The 18,099-nt window shown below is 41.7% G+C and overlaps 1 long non-coding RNA gene across 1 annotated transcript; it reads left to right on the top strand.

Moving 5' to 3' along the window:
• The first annotated feature begins 380 nt into the window (after window positions 1-380).
• Window positions 381-17,510, top strand: LOC142818267 (uncharacterized). The gene is made up of 3 exons (XR_012895652.2): window positions 381-466; window positions 11,000-12,543; window positions 15,573-17,510. It is a non-coding gene; the product is annotated as an uncharacterized LOC142818267 (long non-coding RNA).
• The last annotated feature ends 589 nt before the right edge of the window (window positions 17,511-18,099 follow it).

Genomic DNA, 18,099 nt, shown 5'->3' with positions numbered 1-18,099 from the left:
GTGCCCACAAGGTAAATAGTCTCTGTGCTCTCCCTATAAACATTGTCAGCTGAACCCTCCCTCACAGGATGGCAGCAGAGGGAGAACCTACTCTTATCCTCTGATGTAGGGTCTCAGCCTTGGGAATCTGGACAACCAGGCTATCTGCCCCCATAATCTCAATTTACTCTACTTTTTCTCTGAGCCCCTTATCCTCTCTCAGCCTAGGCCTCCTTCTAAGCCCTTTCCTGGCTAGTCTCCCAAGGGGCCTCTCCCTAATCCACCGCCCCTTTCCCCACAAACTGCTCTTACTCCCTCAGCAGGTCTGGCTTAGTAACAGCACAACTCTTAATTCCCTTCACCTGCTAAGCTTGGCCCAGATACAGATAAACCCAAGTCAGCTTAAAGAGCATGCTGTGACAGTCTCAATCCTGGGAAGGTTTATGCATCATGAGCAGTTCTAGTGAAGTCAATGGGACTACTTGCAGTGAGTAAAAAGAAGCATATGTGTGAGTCTTTTGCAGGGCTGGGACTTTTGCTTGTGTAAGAGGGGGAATGGTCCTGCTATTGTGGGGAACTTTCCTGGCTTCTATACTACCCCGGTGAATGGACCAGCGAAAGGATCTGAGTCCCCGCTCCCACTTCCTTTACCCCACGGTCTCCCTGATCCTGAGGGCTCCCCTTCCACTCTCCTGAGTAGCAGAGTCCTCGAAACCCAACAAGGCTGGGCCCAGGTTTCCTGGGGCTTAATCTCCGACCTTGTAGTCACTTGGGGCAGGGTTAGGGTGCCCCCACTCCGGGGTGCTCTCTTCACGCTGCATGCTTTCTTGGCCCAGTGATCATTTCATAAAGTTCAAAGCAAATACAATTTATTAAACATCAACTGATTAAAGAGAAAAGAAAAAATGAGAATGGTTAAATGAGAACACACAGCCCTGCTCTGCAGCATGGGGACATCAAAACAGCAGTCTGCAGAGTGTAAGGACAGTTCACAGTCTGTTCCTTATAGGTCCCTTATAGATCCTGGCTGTGCTGCAGGGGGGGCTGCAGGCTGGACACGCTTGCTCTGGCAATGACCACACAGCCTCAGGCTCTAGGTAACAGGACACCTCTCCCAGTCTGGCCTGCAGGGCCTCTTGGCTGGTGGTGTCTCCCTGCCCAGAGCCTCTCCCCCGACTTTTCTGGTCCCAGCTGCTCACCACACCCAGCTGAAGGCTGTGGTGCTTTGCCAGTCTCCAGCTCCTTTTATTGCTTCTCTGTCCCCTTTGGCTCTCTGATCTCTGCCAGTCTGCTGCTCAACACAGGGTCTGCGCTCCTTGGCCTGTGTGTACCTGGCTCTGTTGCTGCAGGACTGCCTCTGCACACGGCTTACTCCTCTTAGCTCTCTCTTCTTGCTCAGAGAGACCCAGAAAAATCCCAGCTCACACGGAGTACGAGGCCTGGCCTCTTACTTTCCTCACTGGCCTGTCCAACCTGTCAATCGGGCCAAGCTAGAGTGTTGGCTGCTTTCCATTGTCTCTGGGGTCTGTCAGTCTCAGGGCCCTGATTTCTCATAGACCCTTCCCCTTTTGATACTGGGAGCTGGCAAACCAAAAACTCCCACAGCGTTTTAGTGAGGGGCTAACAGTCCCCTTACACTTGTACTTTGTATGCCTTCCCTCGGTCTCTCTAAGCTGTATGTTCTTTAGGTCGGGGCCTGTGCTTTCCTTTGTGTTTCAAAAGCTCCTCGAGCACCCTGCGTGTTGCTGTAATCTAAATAGACTGAGAACATCAAGGCTGTGTCTAGACTGGCCAGTTTTTCTGGAAAATCAGCTGCTTTTCCGGAAAAACTTGCCAGCTGTCTACACTGGCCGCTTGAATTTCCGCAAAAGCACTGACTTCCTACTGTAAGAAATCAGTGCTTTTTGCGGAAATACTATGCTGCTTCCATTCGGGCAAAAGTCTCTTTTGCGCAAAACTTTTGCGCAAAAGGGCCAGTGTAGACAGCTCAAATTTGTTTTGCGCAAAAAAGCTCTGATCGCGAAAATGGCGATCGGGGCTTTTTTGCGCAAAAGCGCGTCTAGATTGACACGGACGCTTTTCCGCAAAAAGTGCTTTTGCGGAAAAGTATCCCGTGCCAATCTAGACGCTCTTTTCCGAAAATGCTTTTAACGGAAAACTTTTCTGTTAAAAGCATTTTCCGGAAAATCATGCCAGTCTAGATGTAGCCCAAGAGTAGTGACAACAACACAGGGAGGAAAGTGCTGCAGAGTACAGACTGAGATGAGGGTCTGGACTTCCAAGGGTTAGGCACCCAGATGAGGGCCAGATTTAAAAAAAAAAAAAAAAAAAAACAAACAGAAAATCCAGCTCCCATTTAGACTCCTAAATAAGGACTGGGTTTTCCAGAGCATCCAACCCACACCAACATGACAAGCTCTTGGGATGATTATGCCCTAGCTGTGGAAGCCAGAAAATTGAAAATTCTGGCTGAAGACAAATGTTAAACTGAGTTGGGGAAGGAGGAGTGTGGATGGGTAGAGAGGAATTCCAAAGCAATAATAAATGCTGTTTATATCCCATATACTCAGGAAACCTGTGAGCCTCAAGCCTGGTTTCTGAGAGGACTTTTCAGCTCCTCATGCACAGCACAAATCAAATAATTTCCTTGTTTTCAAAGTTCTGGTCTTATGGCAAAGGACCAGCTTATGTGTGCTCTCGGGGACGTGGTATAGTCTATGTATTAGCAAACTGGGACTTTACTGAAGCAGAAGTGTGCCAGGTACCAACTTCTGCTTTGACCAGCTCAGGAATATGATCCCTGAATAGAACAGCAAAATGATCACTGCCTTTGGGTGTTTGGGACCAAAGTTTTCAGGTATGGAGAAGAGGTCCTACACCTACTGCTTGGTGAAAGAAGAGTGTCATTTTTACCTCAAACAAGCAGTAAGCAGAAGGAATGTTAGAGCTCCCAATTGGTTGCCTGTGAATTTACTTTCCTAATTCCTCATTGATATTGGTTGCACTGAAATATTATATAGTGCTATGCAAATGATACTAGAATCTTTTCCTTTACAGCTGTTTTTCAAAATAAAAAAGTCACCTACGTCCATGCTGCAATTGCATTCTTTTGAAAGAAAATCGAAAGAACACAGGGGTTTTTCTGACCTTGATAAGCCTCATTCTATGAGGAAGAATGCCTTTTCTGAAAGAGCTCTTTCAGAAAAGGGCGTGTGTGGATGCAGAAGAGGGAATTTTTTCGAAAGAAGAGACCACCAGGAAAAAACACAGGTGCCCTGGTGGCCATTCCGCCCAGAATAATCACAACTTACATGCGAGAGAGCATCCAATGAGTGTGGACGCTCTCTTTCAAAAAAGCAGATTGCTTTTTTGATGCGTTTTTGAATCGTGGATGCTCTCTTTCAGAAGTTTTTTTGGAAGATCTCTTCCAAAAAAGCTTCTTTTGAAAGAAGCCTGCGATCTAGGGGTATGTCTAAACTACATGGCTCCGTCGATGGAGCCATGTAGATTTGTTTGTTCGGCAAAGGGAAATGAAGCCGCGATTTAAATAATCGCGACTTCATTTACATTTAAATGGCTGCCCCGCTCTGCTGATCAGCTGTTTGCCGGCAGATCGGGGCAGTCTGGAGGCTCCCCTGCTGACATGAAAGCCCTTTATCGACCTCCCCGGTAAACCTCATCCTACGAGGCATAACGGGGAGGTCGATAAAGGGCTTTCAGGTTGGCGCGGGAGTGTCCAGAGTAGCACGCTGAGCTGACAAACAGCTGATCAGCTGTTTGTCGGCTCAGAGCAGCAGCCATTTAAATTTAAATGAAGCCGCAATTATTTAAATCGCGACTTCATTTCCCTTTGCCGATCAGCCTAATCTACATGGCTCCATCAATGGAGCCATGTAGTTTAGACACACCCTTCACGTACCCGATAGGTTGGATTCTGTGCCACTGACAGAAATTAGAAATAACAGCACTGAAGTCAATGGATTTATTCTCACTTTACACCAGTGTCACTGAGCTCAGAATCTGTTATCTTACAAGAGTGGACACTATGGGTGCGTCTATACTACAGAGGAAGATCAAAGCTGCCATGGTTGATCTTCCAGGGTTCAAATTAGCGGTCTATTTAAGACAGCTAATTCAAAGTGAGAGGGGCACACGTCAATGCCAGTAACCCTGCTTTCATGAGGAGTAAGAGAAGTCGAAGGAAGAGTGTTCTTCCTTCAACTTCCTGAACATAGACAGCACCAAAAGTCAAGTTAAGCTACTTTGACATCAGCTATGCAATTAACATAGATGAAGTTGCTTTTCTTAATTTGACCTTGTCCTGTAGTGTAGACATACACTATGGGTGCGTCTAGACTAGCAAGTTTTTGCGCAAAAGCAGCTTCTTTTGTGCAAAAACTTGCCAGCTGTCTACACTGGCCACTTGAATTTGCGCAATAGCACTGACTTTGTAATGTACAAAATCAGTGCTTCTTGCGCAAATACTTTCATGCTCCCACTCAGGAAAAAGCCCTCTTCCGCAAGAATACTTGTGCAAGAGGACCAGTGTAAGCAAGGGAAGAACTGTTTTGCACAAAAAAGCCACGATGGCTAAAATGGCGTTCGGGGCTTTCTTGCACAAAATCGCATCTAGACTGGCCATGGATGCTTTTGCACAAAAGCACTTTTTGCGCAAAAGCATCCGTGCCAATCGAGACACGCTTTTGCGGAAATACTTTTAACGGAAAAACTTTTCCGTTAAAAGTATTTCCGCAAAATCATGCCAGTCTAGATGCAGCCTATGTGACTTAAACATGCCTCCGGGTAGCCCTTTTAAAAGTGTCTATTCCAAATGAAGAGCTCACATTTAAAAACTCTTCCCAGTGCCTTTCCATAACCAATTGCACACAGCTGAATAAGGAGACAAACCCCAGACTTTGCACATGACAAATCTATGTTGTGCAACTTGCACGTGCAACTTCACAGGATATTACGGTTCTTATATATAAAAAGCCACCAAAATTGTTTTTTCCTGCCTTACATAGTATTTTTTCCAGAGCAGAAGGAACATAAAAAGGAGAGGAACTGGAGACAAAAAATTATTTTGACAAAAAGCTCTATTACAGAGATTGCCAAGATTCAAGTCAGCAAATACTATACATAAACAAGTTGAATTTTCATCCACCTTCTTTAAGTAGACATCTGGACCCATATCATCTGAGACATTAGCATCGCCAGATGTGCACAATTCTTCTGGCTTAGAGAAGGATGTTTAATTCATTCGCTTTGCATAAAAAAACCTATGCAGGGAGAGTCAGGAAGTAGAGTGGTTGTCAAATGACCTGTATAAATCAAACTTGACAGGCAATGTACATTGTCCATGCCACTCTCAGCCAGCACAGATCTTTCCTCAGATCAATATAAGTTTCTAAACATTTAATGCAAATGTAAGTACAGTCTTTCCACTACTATGAACACTGCTATTGCTTTTTTTTTCCTGAGTCCATTTGGATGGCGCTATTGTGGAACCCCTCCCATTTGATACTCAACTTTCCAGAGTGTTCTGTCAATGCTTGATTAATGGTTTGGATTCTTTGCACATTTGCTGGCAATATGGAATACTCTGCTTGGCTCAGACTGTGCGAAGCACATTCTCTGTCTCCGATAAGCTGTTTGCAATTCCACAGGATAGTTTCATGCTTAGCTTTCTGAGAAACCTGTGAAATTTTACCCAGCAGTCAAACAACAAGTTGAGATATTTTTCATGGCAGGAAGCCCAACTTTGTTATTGTTAAATTGCATGATGTGAGTGGAACCATGTTGGTCATGATTCGGACTTGTGGGGGGAAAAGCTTGTTCCCATGGTGATGGAGTTTCACTTCAAAGTATGCACACAGAAAAGCACATGAGCCTATATTCGTCATTTATGTAACACCATCTTATCTTGGTATGGATTTATGTTGGTGCTCAAATTCTGTGGAGATACACTAGGGATGAATTTGGCCATAGGTCTATATTTTAATACTCAGACTATTAAATAAGATGAATCATTGCTTTTGTAAAGAAAAATAAAACAGAAAACAGCATTCAAAAGAACAATTTAGCACAGTTGTGCATGCATTATGCCTGCTGAGTCCTAAAATAAGCAAGAAGTTTGTTCTAGGTTCTCATGAGATGCCCAGGACTTTCTGATTTTGGTCAGGTCAGAAATACAGGGAGTAGGAATCACTTCTGAAGATTGTATCATGAGTTTCCATGGGCAAAACCTGCTCTGCTCATCTGGGGAAGTGGGTTTTGCCCACGAAAGTTCATGACATATATATATATATATATATATATATATATATATATATATATAACCTCTAAGGTCGCTAAGGTACTACAGAACTATTAGTTTTTAAAGTTACAGACTAACATGGCTACCTCTCTGAGACTTCTATAGAGTGGTGTAGGTTCTTCTGGCTATGAGCAAAGGCATACAGCACCTTTCATTCAAGGATCTCAGATGGCTTTATAAACGAGTTCAGCTTTGCAACTGTGATGGATGCTCTCTTAGGTAACATAACGGATTGTACCAAGGAGCTCCAGAGTTAAAACCATGAACTTCTGCGACTTGAACACAGGAGTCATGTTTTGCTAGCCAGGCCTATAACAGACTCATATTCCCCGTGGATTGGCACAGAGTGGAACCTTTAACACACACTCCCCAGTGGGTTAAACAATACGCCTGGGCAGGAGAGAAACAGAAGTATTAGCCCTACATTCTGGTTGAAGTCAGAGAGAGAGTGTAGAAATAAAATCCAAAGCCCCTCTGTCCTGGTGGCCTCTTCTTTAAAAGTTACCTGGAGGAAAAGGGAAAACATACTTTTGTGGAGCTTCTTTTATTTGTGTAAAATTATCTTTAACTTACCCTTTATTGTTTACTATGAAAACATCAGAAACACCAGGTCTTGTCTCCTGTGTTTTTTGCTTTGATAATGAGAGAACTAGAGGAGGAGTTCTCAGTCCTGAATTGTGGTAGGTGTAGGATGCTGAATTTGTTCAAAATTAGCTTTTTTTCTTTTTTTTTCTATATCCAACATGTTTTAGACAGCCTGACTACAAATCTGTTCTATTCTGATCTGCCTGGGTACTCATTAATGGATCTCAAAGTCACCATGTTGTTTCAGGACAATTCCACAAGCCAAATACACAGGGAAACTTAACGTCATTTACAAGTTTGATTCCTATCAGAGAGGAAAGAATAAAGACATTGGCTGGCTCTCACACCACCTTCCACATCCTAATAATTTAACCAACCAAACAATGGGTACTTATTGAGGAGCAAATTGTTCTTATCAGCTTCTTGTAACTTGAACAATCAAATTCACTATTTTTTAATCTTTTTTTTTTCTTCCCCCCACCTCCCTTTGACTTCCCTTATTTATTCTTGGATCTGGACTTTCAATACTCCAGTTATCTGAAGAAGTGGGTTGTGCCCATGAAAGCTACATGTTTCGTTAGTCATTAAGGTGCTGCTAGACTATTTGTTGTTTACGTTTTTTCTAGATATGTTTGTGAAGCTTTATCAGTTCTCCAGTCCTTCAAAGAGTCATCCAAAGAAAACAGATAAGTTAAGTCCCGATGTTTCTAAGGTTTAAAACCAAGTAGTGTATTGAACAAAACACATACATTTCAGGCCTTCTTTATACATCCTAAAGAAGCATATAAGGACATGTATGTATATTGTTACTTTGAAAGTCATCTTTAATCAGGATGCAAACTTTCATGAGAACACTTACACTTCACAGAATGTTTCCTCACTTAATGGATCCACCAGTGCCTTTCCCCACTCTGTGTTATACTGAAATAGGTTTTTTTAGTCTCTGTTAACAGACAGAGATATATCTGACAGTTGTAATGTTATTTTTTAACTTTCAGGTGGTTTTGATTGTTGTGGTTGTTTCTGATGATTTTCTATTGATAGTCTTGGAATGGTGCAAGGCCCCAGTCATAACAAATCCTGCATTCTTTTCTTATTCCTTACTAATTAAAATCAATGGGGAGTTATCCTGAATAAGAATAAGTATTTAGGCACCTAACACATTAAATACCTTTAGAAAATACAGCAAGGCATGGCACTTCACCACCAAATAACATTTTTAAATGGTGTTTTGTTTTTGTTTTCTTAAACAAGTCTTATTCCAGAAATGTCCAGGTTTCTTCAGTTCAAACCTCTAATTTTTCCCATCCTACAATCCAGAAATTCACCTACAGTGAATGTTTCCAACATGAGAGCTGGGGGATATTTGTCAGCTGTCATCAGGGTGTGATTTACCAACCAGTTTCACCTGGGTTTGCAGTCTGGTGAGACCTTCATGTCTGATAGTTTCAGCTTGAAGCATAACTCATCCCAGTTTTGCACAAAAGGCCCATGAACATTGGTGAAGGCTGGCTGAGAGTTCAGGATTTGTAATAAAAATTTTCTTGACCTCAGTAAATATTCCTAAATATTAATGACTGGCTTCAGGAGAAGGATTCAGACATGACAACCCCTAATCCTTGGAGTATAGAATTTGAACCTCAGTCTAAATCTGAATTGTCTCAGTAGTGTTTACCTCCACAAATTTGAACTTGCCCACACTCCAGAGCATTTGGAGAAGAGAGAGGTGGAAATCTGGAGCCAGATATAAGTCAGGCTCAACTCTTTTCAGAAATTAGATTCATAATAGAAATAGTAGCACCAGGTTCACTAGGGCCAATGGCACATGCTGTCCTAAGAATGCTATGGGATTCTGGTGCTGTAAAACTATTACCTAGAATGTAGGTAGGGCTGGACAAATAATTCAGACAAAAAATGAATGCAGGTCCAAAAAAAAAAAAAAGCCCAGTTTGAACACATTGAAGTGGTCTTGAAAGATGTAGTATGATAAGGGCCCTACCAAATTCACAGTCCATTTTTTGCCAATTTCACAATCATAGGATTTAAAAATTGTAATGTTCATTATTTCAGCCATTTAAATCTGAAATGTCACGGTGTTGTAATTGTAGTCCTCTTGATCCAAAAAGCTAGCTCTGTGTGTGTGTGTGTGTGTGTGTGTGTGTGGGAGGGAGGGGTTGCAAGGTCATTGTAGGGAGGGTTGTGAGACTCCAACCCTTATTTTTGTACTGGTACCTTCTAAGCTGAGGAGCTAGACAGTGGCAGCTGCTGGCAGGGAGCCCAGCTCTGAATGCAGAGCTACCACCAGCAACAGTGAAGAAGTAAGGATGGCATGGTACGGCATTGCCACCTTTACTTTTGTGCTGCTGCTGGCAGGTGGCTGCCTTCAGAGCTGGGCACCTGGCCAACAGCCACCTCTCTGTGGCCACCCAGCTCTGAAGGCAGCACAGAAGTAAGGATGACAATACCACAACTACCCAGCAACTCCCTTTCAGGTCAGGACCCCCAATTTGGACAACACTGTTCTCCCAAATAAAATCGGTATAGGTAGGGTAAAAACACACAAGACCAGATTTCACAGGGAGAGATCAGATTTCATAATCTGTGACATGTTTTTCATGGCTGTGAATTTGGTAGGGTTCTAATAATGACAAATATGATGATGACGTTTCAATTCAAATTCATCATTCCTGTTGAGAAACTGGCCTCAAAAGAACCCATATTCTGTGCCCCCAAAACACTGGAGCCCTAGGCCCTCTTCTGCCACATGCGCTCTATCTTTGGAGTGGGATCCCTACTGTTTTGGTACCCTGATGTGTACACACTTCATCATGTGGTCATCAGACTTTGCACAGTTCCTAGCACAACAGGTCTTGTCTTGGCATGCTACCATAACATTAATATGTAAGGGTATATCTACACTTGCTCCCTAGTTCGAGGTAGGGATGCAAATGTAGGAGACCGAAATTGCTAATGAAGTGGAGATTTAAATATCCCGCGCTTCATTAGCATGATCTCGCTGGTGCGTTACTCTGCTCAACAGCTGATTTGAACCAGGAAGTGCGTACCGGGACACATTAATTTGAACCAAACCCCTTGATTCGAACTAACATTACTCCTCATTTTTGGGGAATATTTAAATCCCCGCTTCATTAGCAATTTTGGTTGCCTTCATTTGCATCCCTAGCTCGAACTAGGGAGCAAGCATTGATGTACCCTCATAGACTAATACTGAGTTGAGACAGTCCCTGGCCAAAGAGACCTAAGCAGATAAGACAAATGAGCCAGAGAAAAGTTAAATGTTATCACAGGATCATCTTTTTTTCTCAAACCCAAACTCTTCTAGTCCCCACCCCCTCCTCTAGTCATGATGTATAGAAAAGGCATTTCTCGGATGCACAGGGTTATAAATCATGGTAGGTAATTCAGCCCCACCTATAGTAATATGACCCTTTCATTTACGTTGGGGTAAGTTCATTGAAATCAAAGCAGATTGTTGCCGGCTGGCCAGCCGAAAGCAAGCAAGCAAGCAAGAAAGAACTGATGAGAATCTTGGTCTACAACTCAAATCAAATCCAAAGCAATTCTTTCTGGAAATTCAAAGGATTTCTGGTTAATTTGCTTGCCTCTTTTAATGTTCATGATCCTCTACACTTCCAAATTCCTTACAGAATCAGAAATAGAAATGCCATAAATTTGAGAGGGCTATTCTTGCAATCTGTATTTCTCACTTGTCTAGAAGCAGAAAGTGACAAATATCCTAAGATAGCCTCTTTGTAAGAAATCTCCCACTTACCCTTGATGATCCATTCAAATTTACATCCAAACTAGTAGGTATTTATCTAAACCAAACTATTAAACCTTGTGAAGTTTACTCATCCCTATGAAATAATACTATGTGAGTTTCTTGGTTTAACAGCAGAAAAATGAAATAGTGATGACAAAAATACTCTTCAAATTAAGGATCTATTAATATTCAAAAGACTTGACATTTGTGCAGAAATGTTGTGCTAAGCTAATAGAACATGATGAGATTTAACCTTGAGATTTTGTGCTTTTACTGTGTGAACAAGTTTAATGCTTTTAAACCCTTATCAGCCTCTTTTCCATGTTTGCGTTTAGAACGTAATCTCCATCAAATGCTGTGGAACACGTCCTCCAAGTGACCTTTTCGCCAATCAGAAATATGCATATGCTCAGATCTGAAGAGCACTACAACCCAGTTTATAGACTCAGAAGAAGATGGCCATTGAAACCAAACAGAATTATTGCTGAGGATCCCCAGGGAGCAAAATGTCTCAGTCATCTCACGGCTAAACAAAAACTTGATTAGATCTCATCTTTGAAAAAAAGAAAGTGCAGGCTTATCCATTTGAATAAGTGCCCTATTCCTGTTACTTTGAAGGGGGAAGCAACAAGAAGTGCTGCATGCATGAACATTAGAATTTGAAGAAAGCAGCTGTGAAGATTTTCAAGGACTAGGAGCCTCAGGGGGACTAGAAATAGAGTTGGATCCTCTCTTCTTGAGGTCCCCAGTGTAAATGCTGAAATATTTGAGGGATGGTTTATTACAATATCATGTGAGTTTACATTCACTAACCTTGTGTTCCAATCTATGGCTGGTTGGTAGTGTATATGAAATGAGTTGGAGGGTTCTCAGTCCCGTTCCTAATGGACAGAAGCCCAAATAATTAAAATAATCTACACAATTGGCACCCACTTGTTGACTGTTTCAGAAGTAGGACCAAGGATTGAATCAAGACAGAGCATCAAGAGGAATATAGCACTGCCACTGCCCTACCCCTGCACTGCACCTCTCCTGTGTGGGGGCAAAAGAGAATTCTGATCTCCAGAGCTGTCTGCTGACCACCTTTCACTAGAGAAGTCATCAACAAAGCAAAACCTCGGGCTATATATACATTAGCATCTTTTGAAAACTTTCTGAAGCTTGCTGTGGAGGGAAAGTAATATCCCTCCCTGCACTCCTCATCCAGCACTTATGCAAATAAACCCATCTTTGACATGAAGATCTCTCTAATCCTTTTTTTCTCCCTGCAGTCTTAAGATTCCCTTCCATCCTCCCCACCAGAGAAAATCAGTGATAGAACTATTTTCTTAAGTGGTCTTATTATTTACTTGACAAACCTTAGCTCGTGATTGAACAATGCTGATTTGGAGCATGGAGCTTCCATTCATATTCTGTTTAGATGGATGTTGTCTATCGTGGGAATGAAAATGATATTTGCTCATAGTCTTAAAGGTGATATGCAAAGGGAAAGTAAATGTCCCCTGTTTCATTATAAATTATAAGGCCTGGAAGGAAGTGCTTTCTGTTCTGTTTTCAGGTTGGAAATATTCTGTTTTTCTTGACACGGAAATAGCAGGAATATCATCTTGTCTCTCCTGTTTATACTTTAGAGGACTGGAAAGATGTACAGGAAAGGAAGCTCACTCCGCCCCCATAGACTGATTGATTTTAAGGCCAGAGGTGACATTTATTATAATCTGTGCTGACCTCCTGCATAACAGGAGGCCAAAGAATCTCAACCAGTAACTTCTGCACTGAGCCCATGATTTCAACTGGAGCCGCAGCATCACTTTTAGAAACTTTAGAAGATTCCAAGTGATGGAGAATCCACTGTGTCCCCAAGTAACTGTTCCAGTGTGTAAGTACCTTCCCTGTGGAAAAATGCCTGTGATTTCTAGTCTATATTTGTTCTAGCTTTACTGTGCAAACATTGGAACTCATTATGTGCCTTTTTTTTCTTTTTTTAAAAAAGATTAGAGTGCTGTCTGCAGCCGGAAATCTCTTCCCCATCTAGATACTGTATTTTACATTATGTGAAATCTTGTCTTTTGCATGCTTTTATCTTATAATCTACAGCCAAGGAGGCCATCAGGCGGGGGGGGGGGGGGGGGAAGGGGTTAGAGGAAGGAGGGGGTTGATATGTACTCCCAGAAGGGGTGGGGCCTCAGACAGAAGGGGTGGGGAAGGGCTCAGCCAGCAGATCACCCCCAATCCTCAGTGCCACGAATAGCATGCCACACCCCACTCCCTCCTCCCCCCGCCAGTCTTCAGAGCTGCCTGGAGCACCAGGAGGCATTCGAGTGACAATTATAAGGGCCCAGGGCTCCTGCTGCCCCTGCTCCTATAGTAGCAATAGTGCTGGCCAGAAGTTCTGGGCCCTTTTAAATCACCGGGCCCCAGGGCAACTGTCACCTTTGTCCCACTGTCTCATTAGCAGGCCTGTCTTCAGCTGACATAATGCATTTTTTAATTTGATAATCTTCACCAAAATTGACTGTGAATTTGGTAAGGCCCTATTGTAAGCCCTCAAAATAGGGCTGAAGGAAGGAAGTCTGACTAAAATTCCTCCCTTTCATAGTGTGCTGAGGTTTCATGCTTTTGACTCTTGGGATGTGACTCGCAGGGTGCATCTACACAGCACCCTAAACTCGAAATAAGATACGCAATTTGCGCTATGCAAATTGTGTATTTATTTCAAATCTATTTTGAAATTTGGTGCATCTACACAGCACCAAATTTCAAAATAACATGCTATTTTTAGCCATTCCGTATCCTTTGTGCAACAAAGTTTACCAGGATGATTAAATATTTTGAAATAATGGGTGGCTAGTGTAGAAACAGGGTAGCTCTTTCGGGATACCTCCAGTATCCCAAAATAGATGTGCTGTGTAGACATGTGCTCAGGTTCTTCAGCTCTCCAAAGATACTTCCCACAAAAGCAGGAAAACCAAGACAACATATTCCTGTTGTTAAAAACACATGCCAAGAAGTGCTTTTTGGGCATTCTTTATTCAGCATTTTAAAAGATATGATATATAGAATCATAGAATACTAGAACTGGAAGGGACCCTGAGAGATCATCAAGTCCAGTCCACTGCCTGAATGGCAGGACCAAGCATCATCTAGATCATCCCTGATAGATATCTATTCAAACTGCTCTTAAATATCTCCAGTGATGGAGATCCCAAAACCTCCCTAGTCAATTTATTCCGGTGTTTAACCACCCGGACAGTTAGGAAGTTTTTCCTAATGTTCAACCTAAACCTCCTTTGCTCCAATTTGTAACACTTATTAGATATTTGAAAAATGCTGTCATGTCCCCTCATAGTCTTCTCTTTTTTAAACTAAACAAGCCCAATTCTTTCAGTCTTCCTTCATAGCTCATGTTTTCTAGGCCTTTAATCATTTTCGTTGCTCTTCTCTGGACCTTCTCCAATTTCTCCACATCTTTCTTGAAATGTGGTGCCCAGAATTGGACACAATACTCCAATTGAGGCCTAATCAGTGCAGAGTAGAACGGAAGAATGACTTCTTGTGTCTTGTTCACAACACTCCTGTTAATGCATCCAAGAATCATGTTGGCTTTTTTTGCAACAGCATCATACTGTTAACTTGTATTTAGCTTGTGGTTCACTATAACCCCTAGATTCCTTTCTGCCGTACTCCTTCCTAAATAGTCACTTCCCATTCTATATGTGTGAAACTGATTGTTCCTTCCTAAGTGGATTACTTTGCATTTGTCCTTATTAAACTTCATCCTGTTTACCTCAGACCATTTCTCTAGTTTGTCTAGATCATTTTAAATTATGATCCTATCCTCCAAAGCACTTGCAGTCCCTCCCATATCATATATCATATTATATGAATTTCTTTTGAAGGTAACTTTTTAAACCATCTCAAGCCTTAGGATATGTCTACACTGCACTCTTATTTCAAAATAAGCTATTCTGGAATAGTTATTCTGAAAATACCTTATTTTGAAATAGCACCTCTACACTGCAGGGAAGCCTCAAAATTAGTCTAAGGCTGGCTTCCCTAATGTAGGGCTTTACAAAAACTGAAGATGAGGAGTTGCTTCCAGAATGAAAAAAAGTTATGCATAGGGTGAGATGATTCGATGGCTCCCTTACTTTAATGAGTGCACACTGCTCCAAGAAGAGACTCCTTTCATTATAGCTACCTGTCACATTGCCATTTCTCACACAAAAGCCCTTGGCATGGGGCTTGTGTACACCAGCAGGCAGAGTGAATTACTCATGGGGTGCGGTGGAGAACAATCATCCATTGTAGCGGCAGTTGTCTGAAAAGAGTTGCTTTTGACAAGGTCACTGAATACCATCAGTAAATAAATAATACTGGGGTGGTGGAATGATCAGGACGAGGAGGAGGCACTGTGGGGACAGGGTGGGCTAAGCCTGAATCAGCTCCTTGTATTGCCCATCTCAACTTCCCACTCCACAGAGAGCATGCATGTGTCACCTTGTGGCTGGGAGGTGGTTAAACTACGGTAGGTGGTTTTGGCTGGTGCTGCTGGCATAGCAGAGAGAAGAACTGAGGAAAGAGATCGGAAACCCGCCCACAAATAACATATTCCAGGTAACACATGTAGGTGATTATAGATCTGCTCTGGCAATGGAGAAGCCATGGTCATGTGCAGCATGATAGGCAAGCTGAAAGTGGGGATTGCAGTGGAACCTTCTAACTTCACCTGCATCCAAGTCTTATCTGGTTTCTGTGGGTTGAGACTACACTAAAAACCTGGTGCTTTTACCTCTCCAAGTGTAAATCACTGGTGAGATGCTTGGAGAATCTCAAGAAAAAAAATCTTTACACATGAAAAGTATCAATTCATGGTTAATAAACTAGTGTATTCTTTGTCTCTTTCAGCAATCGCTACCTGGACTTGGTGTGCATCAAACACTCCTGGCTAAAAGCTGCTGTCCATTCCTTTTCTAGGCAGGTTATAGCCAGACCAAGACCATCTTCAGAGATTATTGTGTGTTGCAGTGTTTTCTTCTATTGAATACATCTTGGGACCATAATAATACATTGTACCAATACAGAGCCTTCTGAATTTTTCAGCTAAAATTAGGAAGCAAGGTCAGATCACATTTCAGTTTAATCCATACTGCACATTCCATGAATGGGAGGTAGGGTCTTAACTAGACATAAGCAAAGAAATACAAACATTTGTTTGAACAGAAGCTACGGACCCACTTTGACAGAACTTGAGACTTTTTTCACGTTCCATGAATGCTGTATTTTGTGAAACCTTGGAAACATTTCTGCAAGTGTATTTGCATGAACAGTGACATGACAAGAGTTCAGCTAGCCATCTGCAAATATTTTTCTAGGTTGAGGAATCATCCAGTCTAGGACTAGGAACACAAACAAGTGTTGTTCATGTGACAGCAATAATCATGAGGAATAGTTTGCCAGATTTATGTGTTCATGTAAAATCCTGGGTACATGAGTATTGCTCTAATGGACCCTGATCCAGTAAAGCACGTAAGTACATTTTTGCTTAAAGCATGTTCTGAAGTTTTCACCCATTCATCAAAGCATATGTTTGAATTTAAGCACAAAGATTTTAATGAGATTTAAGTGCTATTGGAATTTGGTGAATCAAGATCCTCCATAAATATATAGTCATAAAAGTGTGAAGCACTGGGATCGCTCATCTGCTTAAAGTTACTCATCTGCTTCAATGCTTTACTGGACTGGGCCCTTAAAGACTTCAACATGTAGCGCTATATAATTTAAGAATAAAATTAACATTTTTTAAAATGCATCCAAAAAGACTGACCACTTTGAAAGGCTAAAGTTGAAACTAGATAAGTTCAAAGATCTGCAGCCTCTTTGAATCTGAAAAAAATCAAATTATCTTTTGCATTTATCAGATAAATAATTCTGTCAAGTCTCCTACATCAGTAGCATCCCCAGCAGTCTTTGCAGACTAGTTGCCGAATAAGTGGTTAAATAAATCTGTTACAATTATTCTGATAACAAAAAACTAAAGTGACATTATGTCTTCTCCAATGTAAAGTAAAATCCTCTTTCTTGCTGCTTTTTTGGTGATATTGTATTTCGATACTAGCAAAGAATTTATTTGTGGGGTGTAATTGCAGGGCCCAAAATAGTTCTAGCTTCTTTTCAGAGATAGGATCTTAAAAAGCCAACATTCATATGACAGTGTCTTATCATAATGTGACATTTCACTTAAGGAAATACAAGACTCAATCATCCCTAAATTTATAGACTCTTTGTGCACTAAGAAACAGACATGAGCTCAGACTTTGTCTATAATGAATAGGAGCAGGAGTTTGAACACCCAGCTATTTATAAGAAGGTCTTGTCTCCACAAAAGACTGCAAGGTCTTTGGGTCAAGCTCTCTACCAGCTGACAATAATGTCTCTTTGCCTTCTATTAGAAATAGGATTAAACCACAGCAAGGTGCAAAATACAGCAATGAAACTCAACTGTTCAGTAGCCCCATGACATGCAACACATTCCAGACAGCCTCCAACCAATTGTTTGAAAGAGGAAGAAATGTTAGAATGTCCAGAAGGAAGAGAAAAAAACATAGGAATTCCAATATTATACAATGTAGGCTGTTCCATCAGAGTACCCAGGCTAATGAGAAGAGTTAGGCACAGATATCTTTCGCTTGGGTATCAAATTTCAAATCTTGGCTACTTGAATAAAACCTCACCGCAAAGCCATTGTGACTAGATCGGGGACTGAAATCTGCCCAAAAAAAAGTATTTGTTGAACATTTTTGGATAATAAACAACCACAAAAAATTGTGATCTGCTCATGGACAATTCACAGGGTGAGAAAAGAGTTCTAAATCCCATGGATGAATATCTGTGCTGTCACAGACAAAGGCTACTGTCCCATGAACAGCTTTACTTGAACTGGAAGTCTCTTGAAGTGCTCTAGTTAGGGTCTCGCAGTAATCCAGGAACACAAGGTTTTTGCATAGTAATGCCTATCTACACTAACCTTTGCAGTCAATCTAATCTACATGACTCCAGGTACATAAATAGCGCAGCTGAAGTCGACATATTTACTGTGGCATCTTGTGTGTAATAAGGTTGCCGGAAGCTGTTCTCCTATCAATGCCAGTCACTCTTCTCATCCTGGTGGAGTACCAGCATTGACAGGAGAGCACTCAGAGATCGATTTATCATGTCTAAGCAGCTGTGATAAGTCAACGGCCAGTGGATTGATAATTTCAGTGTCAATCCCAGGTATAGTGGAAACAAGCCTAGAGGGTGATATCCTGGCCCTATTCAAGCCAATAGCAAAACTTCCATCAACTTCTTTGGGGCCTGGATGCCATGGAGATCCAGCAAAAGGTTTATGAATATCTGATAAAATATTTTCAGATGCTGAAAAGAGATGGTAAAT

This window comes from Pelodiscus sinensis, chromosome 14 (assembly GCF_052426305.1).
Source record: "Pelodiscus sinensis isolate ZL-2025 chromosome 14, ASM5242630v1, whole genome shotgun sequence".
NCBI classification, from domain to species: domain Eukaryota; kingdom Metazoa; phylum Chordata; order Testudines; family Trionychidae; genus Pelodiscus; species Pelodiscus sinensis.
This window is presented reverse-complemented; position numbering and strand designations above follow the sequence as displayed.